The sequence below is a fragment of the Rhinoraja longicauda genome, chromosome 5 (assembly GCF_053455715.1).
Source record: "Rhinoraja longicauda isolate Sanriku21f chromosome 5, sRhiLon1.1, whole genome shotgun sequence".
In the NCBI taxonomy this organism is placed as follows: Eukaryota; Metazoa; Chordata; class Chondrichthyes; order Rajiformes; family Arhynchobatidae; genus Rhinoraja; species Rhinoraja longicauda.
The window spans coordinates 86,741,570-86,751,661 of NC_135957.1; the positions used below are offsets into that span (position 1 = coordinate 86,741,570).

At 56.3% G+C, this 10,092-nt stretch overlaps 1 pseudogene across 1 annotated transcript in view; it reads right to left on the reverse strand.

Moving 5' to 3' along the window:
* Positions 1-895: 895 nt before the first annotated feature.
* Positions 896-10,092, reverse strand: part of LOC144593946 (tyrosine-protein kinase Fyn pseudogene) — a 71,603-nt pseudogene continuing 62,406 nt past the window's right edge. Inside the window, exons 3-5 of the transcript XR_013547302.1 lie at positions 4,560-4,818; positions 1,737-1,838; positions 896-998 (exon numbers count right to left, since the gene is read on the reverse strand). The product of XR_013547302.1 is annotated as a tyrosine-protein kinase Fyn pseudogene (transcript). The remainder of the gene's footprint in view (positions 999-1,736; positions 1,839-4,559; positions 4,819-10,092) is intronic.

Genomic DNA, 10,092 nt, shown 5'->3' on the forward strand with positions numbered 1-10,092 from the left:
TCCCTAGTGTGTGTAGGATAGTGTTAGTGCGCGGGGATCGCTGGTCGGCGCGGACCTGGTGGGCCGAAGGGCCTGTTTCTGCGCTGTATCTCTAAACTATTTAAGAGGAGAAACCGCAGTGGTTGCAGTGAGAGAGCATGTTGCTAAAACCGCTTCGAAGAGAGGAAGAGAACTTCTTCAAAGTCTGAAGAAGGGTCTCGACCCGAAACGTCACCCATTCCCTCTCTCCTGAGATGCTGCCTGACCCGCTGAGTTACTCCAGCACTCTGTGATAAACTATTTAAGACACAAGAGGAGGCCCAGGACAAAACTATTCATCTTGTTTCTCATCTTGTTCGTCGAGATGAGAAAGTGTTTCTTCACACAGAGAGTGGTGAATCTGTGGAATTCACTGCCACAGAAGGTAGTTGAGGCCAGTTCATTGGCTATATTTAAGAGGGAGTTAGATGTGGCCCTTGTGGCTAAAGGGATCAGGGGGTATGGAGAGAAGGCAGGTATGGGATACTGAGCTGGATGAACAGCCATGATCATATTGAATGGCGGTGCGTACAGGCTCGAAGGGCCGAATGGCCTACTCCTGCACCTATTTTCTATGTTTCTATGTTGTTTATAGAGTACGATGTTTACATATTGTGTTGTGCGGCTGCAAGTATGAACGTTACTGTTCTATCCGGGACACACGACAATGAACCACTCTTGCCTCTTGTCTTTGGAGTGTGGGGACAAACCGGAGCACCTGGAGAAAGCCCACGTGGTCATGGGGAGAAGGTACAAACTCTGTACAGACAGCACCCGTGCTCAGGATGGAACCCGGGTGTCCGGCGCTGTGAGGCAGCAACTCTACCGCCGCGCCACCCCTTGCTGCCGCCAGGACGCGATTCGTGGAGGACAACACTTACTCCTCAGCCTGGATAGAGTCGACCGGTGCCACGTAGTTGCTGGGGATGTATCCCGTTCCCCCCGTCTGCAGCGATCTGGCCTCCCACCAGTCACCCTCCCTGCAACACAGACGCACGCACGCACGCACGCACGCACAAACGCACGCACGCACAAACGCACAAACGCACTGTCAGTAATGGGGGCAGAAACACAGCCGCAGCAAATACACAACATATTACACAGCAACACGCTAATACACACTACAATACACAGCCACACGCTAATACACAACACATTACACAGCCACACGCTAATACACAACACATTACACAGCAACACGCTAGTACACACTACAATACACAGCCACACGCTAGTACACAACACATTACACAGCCACACGCTAATACACAACACATTACACAGCCACACGCTAATACACACTACAATACACAGCCACACGCTAATACACAACACATTACACAGCCACACGCTAATACACACTACAATACACAGCCACACGCTAATACACACTACAATACACAGCCACACGCTAGTACACAACACATTACACAGCCACACGCTAGTACACAACACATTACACAGCAACATGCTAGTACACACGGCCACACACACTGGGGGAGAGAGGGGGAGAGGGGGATAGAGAGGGGGAGAGAGGGGGAGAGAGGGGGAGAGATGGGGAGACAGAGATAGAGAGAGAGAGAGACAGAGAGGAACAGAGAGAGAGAGAGAGGCCCCACCTCCATCTCTCCCCCCATGACCCCCCCACCTCCCCTGCCCCCTCCCCCTCCCCTCATCCACCCCCCCCCGTCCCCGTCCCCGTCCCCGTCCCCACTCACGTGTTGTTGAGTATCTGGAACTTCTCCCCCTTGTGGAAGCTGAGGTCATCGTCAGTCCGGGCATCGTAGTCGTACAGAGCCACGAACAGCGTCACCCCCCACTGTGGGGGGGGACACAGAGGGTCAGCACCCCCACCCCACTCACCCCCATTCCCACTCCCCCCACTCCCCCCCATGCACTCAACCCCACCCCACCCCACTCACCCCCACCCCCCACCCCCACTCACCCCCACTCCCACACCCCCATTCCCCCCCACTTCCCCCCACTTCCCCCCACCCCAACTCACTCCCACCCCACTCACCCCCACTCACTCACCCCCACCCCCCACTCACCCCCGCTCCCACACCCCCATTCCCACTCCCCCCACTCCCACTCACTCCCACTCACCCCCACCCCCACCCCCACTCCCACACCCCCATTCCCCCCACTTCCCCCCACCCCTACTCACTCCGACCCCACTCACCCCCACTCACTCACCCCCACCCCCCCACTCACCCCCGCTCCCACACCCCCATTCCCCCCCACTTCCCCCCCACCCCTACTCACTCCCACCCCCACTCAACCCCACCCCACTCACCCCCACCCCCCACTCACCCCCGCTCCCACACCCCCACTTCCCCCCACTTCCCCCCACCCCTACTCACTCCCACCCCACTCACCCCCACTCACTCACCCCCACCCCCCACTCACCCCCGCTCCCACACCCCCATTCCCCCCCACTTCCCCCCACCCCTACTCACTCCCACCCCCACTCAACCCCACCCCACTCACCCCCATTGTGGGCACACAGAGGGTCAGCACCCCACTCACCCCCTCACCCCACCCACCCCCCCACTCACCGCACCCCACTCACCCCCCACCCCCACTCACTCACCCCCACCCCCACTCACCCCCGCTCCCACCCCCATTCCCCCCCACTTCCCCCCAACCCTACTCACTCCCACCCCCACTCAACCCCACCCCACTCACCCACTCACCCCCTCTGTGGGCACACAGAGGGTCAGCACCCCACCCCACTCACCCCCACCCACCCACTCCCCCACCCACCCCCCCCTCCCCCACCCACACTCACCCCCACTCACTCACCCCCTCCCCCACCCCACTCACCCCCACTCACTCACCCCCCACTGTGGGCACACAGAGGGTCAGCACCCCACCCACCCCACTCACCCCCTCCCCGCCACTCAACCGCTCCCCCAACCCCCGGCGGGCAGCACAGGGACGGGAGGGGAGGGGGAGGGCTGACCGGGGTTGTTGGCATCTTTATTTAGTTTAGTTTAGAGATACAGCGCGGAAACAGGCCCTTCGGCCCACCGGGTCCGTGCCGCCCAGCGATCCCCGCACACTAACACTATCCTACACACACTAGGGACAATTTACATTTACACCAAGCCAATTCACCTACAACCTGCACGTCTTTAGAGTGTGGGAGGAAACTGAAACACCCGGAGAAAACCCACGCAGGTCACTGGGAGAACGTACAAACTCCACACAGACAGCGCCCATAGTCGGGATGGAACCCGGGTCTCTGGCGCTGTGAGGCAGCAACTCTACCGCTGCACCACCGTGCCACCCTGTCTACATCTACACTAGTCCCACGTGTCTGTGTTGGGCCCATTGCTGTACTCCTGGCATTAACATGAAGCCGAGTGGGTGAGCACAGCAGATTAATTTCAATGTAAGACCTCAGTCATTAATTCTCTTTTTAAACAGCAGCTCGCTAATTTATGGTCACCATTACTGAGGTCGGCTTGTTTTAAATTCCAGATTTATTTAATTGTCCCAATTTAAATTCCACGTCTAGTTGCCTGGGTTTAAACGCATGTGTCTGGGTTAATAGACCAGGCATCTGCATTACAATCAGGAGGTAGTTGTACAGAACGGTGGCGTAGCGGTAGAGTTGCCGCCTTACAGCGAATGCAGCGCCGTAGACCCCGGTTCCATCCCGACCACGGGCGCCGTCTGTACGGAGTTTGTACGTTCTCCCCGTGACCTGGGGGTGGGGGGGTGGGGGAGGGCGGGCGTTCGTGTACCAGTTAGTGGCCCGCCTCCGCGTGTCCACAGCGGGCCCGTGTGCGTGGAGGTGTGTGTGGGGGGGGGGGGGGGGGGGTGGGCGTGGGGGAGGTGGGGGGGGTGGAGGGGTGGGTGAGGGCGGGGGGGATGGGTGGGGGAGGGCGGGCGTTCGTGTACCAGTCTGTGGTCCTCCCCCGCGTGTCCACAGTGGGCCCGTGTGCGTGGAGGTGTGGGGGGAGGGTGGGGATGGGGGGAGGGTGGGGGTGGGGGAGGATGGGGGTGGGGGTGGGGGGGGGGGGATGGGTGAGGGTGGGCGTTCGTGTACCAGTCTGTGGTCCTCCCCCGCGTGTCCACAGCGGGCCCGTGTGCGTGGAGGTGTGGGGGGAGGGTGGGGGTGGGGGGAGGGTGGGGGTGGGGGGAGGGTGGGGGTGGGGGTGGGGGAGGGTGGGGGTGGGGGTGGGGGGGGGGGATGGGTGAGGGTGGGCGTTCGTGTACCAGTCTGTGGTCCTCCCCCGCGTGTCCACAGCGGGCCCGTGTGCGTGGAGGTGTGGGGGGAGGGTGGGGGTGGGGGGAGGGTGTGGGTGGGGGTGGGGGAGGGTGGGGGTGGGGGTGGGGATGGGTGAGGGTGGGCGTTCGTGTACCAGTCTGTGGTCCTCCCCCGCGTGTCCACAGCGGGCCCGTGTGCGTGGAGGTGTGGGGGGAGGGTGGGGGTGGGGGGAGGGTGGGGGTGGGGGTGGGGGAGGGTGGGGGTGGGGGTGGGGGGGGGGGGATGGGTGAGGGTGGGCGTTCGTGTACCAGTCTGTGGTCCTCCCCCGCGTGTCCACAGCGGGCCCGTGTGCGTGGAGGTGTGTACACCACCGAAGATGGCCAGGGGCTGTGGGCCGGTGCCGTGGAAGCTGTTGTAGTTGGGGATGCTGTTCACGGTGAAGTTGGGGTAGTGCTGCGGCGATGCGTCCAGCCCATAGCGGTAACCGCTGGCGCTGGCGGCGATGGAAGCCGCTCTCTCGTCCACCGCTGTCTTACTCGTCTCCTTGTCCCGACATTGCACACAGCCCATTATCCACACACCTGCAACATGGCCACACACAGCGTCAGTACACAGCAACACACTCACACAGACAACAGGTGCAGGAGGAGCCCACCCGGCCCTTCCAGCCAGCACCGCCATTCATTGTGATCATGGCTGATCATCCACAATCAGTAACCCGTGCCTGCCTTCTCCCCATATCCCTTGATTCCACTAGCCCCGAGAGCTCTATCTAACTCTCTCTTAAATCCATCCAGTGAATTGGCCTCCACTGCCCTCTGTGGCAGAGAATTCCACAAATTCACAACTCTCTGGGTGGAAAAGTTCCTTCTCACCTCAGTTTAAAATGGCCTCCCCTTTATTCTTAGACTGTGGCCCCTGGTTCTGGACTCCCCCAACATTGGGAACATTTTTCCTGCATCCAGCTTGTCCAGTCCTTTTATAATTGTATACGTCTCTATAAGATCCCCTCTCATCCTAAACTCCAGTGAATACAAACCCAGTCTTTCCAAGTACACCACACTGTTTACACAACACACAGTGTCAGTACACCACAGTGTTTACAGCACACACCACACTGTTTACACAACACACCAGTTTACACCACACACCACAGTTTACACAACACACAGTGTCAGTACACCACAGTGTTTACACGACGAACAATATCAGTATGTTTACCACAGAGTTTACACGACAGAAAATCTTCTCCCCGTGACCTGCGTGGGTTTTCTCTGGGTGCTCCGGTTTCCTCCCACACACCAAAGACGTACAGGTTTGTAGGATAACTGGCTTGGTATAAATTTAAATTGTCCCTAGTGTGTGTGTAGGATAGTGTTCGTGTGCGGGGATCACTGGTCGGCGTGGACTCGATGGGCCGAAGGGCCTGTTTCCGTGCTGTATCTCTAAACAAAACTAAAACTAAACACTACCTCCAGTTTAAATTCCATTTGGAATATTTTGGAGGCCCAAGAACCAAGAACATTAGTGTCGGTACACTAAAGTGTATAAAATCATGAGAGGAATAGATCGGGTAGATGCACAGAGTCTTTTACCCAGAGTAGAGGACCAGAGGACATAGGTTCAACGTGAAGGGGAAAAGATTTAATAGGATTCTGAGGGGTAACTATTTCACACCAGAGGGTGGTGGGTGTATGGAACAAGCTGCCAGAGGAGGTAGTTGAGGTTGGGACTATAACAATGTTTCAGAAACAGTTGGACAGGTACATGGATAGGACAGGTTTGGAGGGACATGGACCAAGCGCAGGCAGGTGGGACTAGTGTAGCTGGGACATTGTTGGGCGGTGTGGGCAAGTTGGGTTGAAGGGCCTGTTTCCACACTGTATCACTCTATGACTCTATGACTCTATGACTATGGAGCACAACAGTGTCATAATACCACAGAGTTTACACAATGAACAGTCCTAGCCGTCTTGTTCAGTCTCATTGTCTGCAACTCGTTCTCACCTCGCCCACAGCTAACAATGGCCTTTCCTTTATCATCGTTGCTTTTTTGCATGTTATTCATTTGTTCTATATCTCTCCACATCACCGTCTATATCTCCCGTTTCCATTTTCCTCGACTCTCAGTCTGAAGAAGGGCCTCGATCCGAAACGTCACCTATCCGTGTTCTCCACAGATGCTGCCTGACCCGCTGAGTTACTCCAGCACTCTGTGAAACGTCACCTATCCATGTTCTCCACAGATGCTGCCTGACCCGCTGAGTTACTCCAGCACTCTGTGAAACGTCACCTATCCATGTTCTCCACAGATGCTGCCTGACCCTGTAGGGGCGCTGTAGGATTCGGACACTGTAGGCCCGAATAGTGTAGGCCTGGACACTGTAGGCCCGGACACTGTAGGCCCGGACACTGTAGGCCCGGACACTGTAGGCACGTGGGCCGCAGTAGGCCCGGACAGCGTAGGCCTGGACAGTGTAGGCCCGGGGGCTATAGGCCCGGACAGTGTAGGCTAACGGAGTGTGATCGGGGAGCGGGGCCGAAAGTGTTCGCCGAACGGAGGTTGCGTAGAAACCCGCCTCCCGGCCCGGGCGGCCGCCATTGGTGGAGCGGGAGCACGTGGCCGCTGGCTGGGTGAGGTCACGTGGGGCGCGGGGCGGTGACGTGACCGTTTGTCCCGTTATTTGGGAGTGAAGAAGTTGGCAACCCTTAGTGGAGAGAGAGAGAGAGAGGAAGTAAGGCTTACTTGAAGTTTGAGAAACCAATATTCAATATCACCGGCTTGTTAGCTGCCCAATCGAAATGTGAGGCGCTGCAGCATTGAAAAACAATCCCACAAGGGTTTCGCTCCGATAACTCATTCAGAAGCTGAATTAAAAAGGATGTGGGGAGTTAATTCTGCTTGCAGGAGCAAACTAAATGCCTGCGTTGAAAAGCTGGCTAATCCCTGCCCTTTCATTCGTGACCACGGGTGCCCCAGTGGGAGGTCGGGTTTACCACCGGCTCCTGCTGTTGCCTTCCTCTTGTATCAGCTGCCCACGCCGGCCCCACAGAGCAGAAACGTCCACGTAGCGGGGCTGGAAACTGGACATGTCCTGAGCTAATTCTGCTACCACCGCTGCCTACTGTACAAGTGATAGCTCCCACTGATTGCCTCCGGAAGCTCACGCCCTTACTAGGTTAATTCCCGGAATGGCGGGACTGTCATATGTTGAAAGACTGGAGCGACTAGGCTTGTATACACTGGAATCTAGAAGGATGAGAGGGGATCTTATCGAAACGTATAAGATTATTAAGGGGTTGGACACGTTAGAGGCAGGAAACATGTTCCCAATGTTGGGGGAGTCCAGAACAAGGGGCCACAGTTTAAGAATAAGGGGTCGGCCATTTAGAACTGAGATGAGGAAAAACTTTTTCAGTCAGAGAGTTGTGAATCTGTGGAATTCTCTGCCTCAGAAGGCAGTGGAGGCCAATTCTCTGAATGCATTCAAGAGAGAGCTAGATAGAGCTCTTAAGGATAGCGGAGTCAGGGGGTATGGGGAGAAGGCAGGAATGGGGTACTGATTGAGAATGATCAGCCATGATCACATTGAATGGCGGTGCTGGCTCGAAGGGCCGAATGGCCTCCTCCTGCACCTGTTGTCTATTTTCAGGACGGACGATGACAGTGATGTGACATTTGAAACGTGGATGATGGTCACGAAAGACGAAGAAGAAGCAGCCGCCGTGCGCAGAGCGCAGGCCGTGGCACAGAGCGCAGGCCGTGGCACAGAGCGCAGGCCGTGGCACAGAGCGCAGGCCGTGGCACAGAGCGCAGGCCGTGGCACAGAGCGCAGGCCGTGCGCAGAGCGCAGGCCGTGGCACGGTGGCACAGCGATAGAGCTGCCGCCTCACAGCGCCAGAGATCCGGCTTCCATCCTGACCGCGGCCCTGTCTGCACGGAGTTTGCACCTTTTCTCCGGGATCTTCGGTTTACTTCCACAGTTCAAAGCCGTGCAGATTTGCAGGTCCATTGGCTTGGTGTAAAGCTATGTTATCCCACCTTCTCACCCACTCCCAACACACTCCAGGCAATTTACAGAGGGCCAATTAACCTAAAACCTGCACGTCTTTGGGACGTGGGAGGAATCCAGGGTTGCCAACTGTCCCGTATTAGCCGGGACATCCCCTATTTTGGCTAAACTAGTTTGTCCCGTACGGGACCACCCTTGTCCCGTATTAGGCCCAGGGGAGGGGCGCTGTAGGCTCGGACGCTGTAGGCCCGGACGCTGTAGGCCCGGACGCTGTAGGCCCGGACAGTGTAGGCCAGGATACAGTAAGCCCGGGGGCCGCCTATCGGAGGTTGCGTAGCAACCCGCCTCCAGGCTCGGGCGGCCGCCATTAGTGGAGCGGGAGCACGTGGCCGCTGGCTAGGTGAGGTCGCGTCACCCTTTGGTCCTTATTTGGGAGTGAGGAAGTTGGCAACCCTTAGGTTGAGCAGACCAGGACTCTATTCCTTGTGAGCGCAGGAGGATCATGAAGGGGATAGTTAGGGTGAAGACACAAAGTCTTTTATAGAGGCCAGGGGAATCAAAAAACAGAGGTTTAAAGTGGGAGGGGAAAGTTTTAATAGGAACACGAGGGGCAATGTTTTACAAAGCGGGTGTTTGGAACGAGCTGCCAGAGGAGGTAGTCAAGGCTGATACTAGAACGACATTTAAAATACATTTAGACAGGTACATGGATAGGACGGGTGTGGAGGGATATGGACCAAGTGCAGGCAGGTGGGACTAGTGTAGCTGGGACATGTTGGTCGGTGTGGGCAAGTTGGGCCTGCTTCCACGCTGTATCACTCTGTGATACCCTTTGATCCTGCTCCCGTCCCTATCAATAACCTCCCAGCACCGATCCATAATCTCTTGCCACCGCGGTGTGCCAATGGGAACACACTCACATAGAAACATAGACAATAGGTGCAGGAGGAGGCCATTTGGCCCTTCGACCCAGCACCGCCATCCATTGTGATCATGGCTGATCATTCACAATCAGTAACCCGCGCCTGCCTTCTCCCCATATCCCTTGATTCCGCTAGCCCCTAGAGCTCTATCTAACTCTCTTTTAAATCCATCCAGTGAATTGGCCTCCACTGCCCTCTGTGGCAGAGAATCCCACAAATTCACAACTCTCTGGGCGAGAAAGTTGGCATCTACCAAAGCCTGGCTAGTTCTCCAGGTTAATTGGCTTGGTATGAATGTAAAATAGTCACTGGCGCATGTAGGATAGCGTTAGTGCGTGGGGATCGCTGGTCGCCACTTCTCTGAATGCATTAGAGGCAGAAAACATGTTCCCAATGTTGGGGGAGTCCAGAACAAGGGGCCACAGTTTAAGAATAAGGGGTCGGCCATTTAGAACTGAGATGAGGAAAAACCTTTTCAGTCAGAGAGTTATAAATCTGTGGAATTCTCTGCCTCAGAAGGCAGTGGATGCCAATTCTCTGAATGCATTCAAGAGAGAGCTAGATAGAGCTCTTAAGGATAGCAGAGTTAGGGGGTATGGGGAGAAGGCAGGAACGGGGTACTGATTGAGAATGATCAGCCATGATCACATTGAATGGTGGTGCTGGCTCGAAGGGCCGAATGGCCTCCTCCTGCACCTATTGTCTATTGACCCGGTGGGCTGAAGGGCCTGTTTCCGCGCTGTATCTCTGAACTAAACTACACTAGTAATCAACTCATTGAAAGAGCCATTTCAATGTCAGGCCTTTTCCGTTGGTTAGACACATTAAATAGCATTTTCCCAGCACGATTCCCTGTCATTCTGTCAGTTTTTTCCCGCCCGCTGTTTCTTTTTATTCCCCCTCAGTGACAAAGGTACTG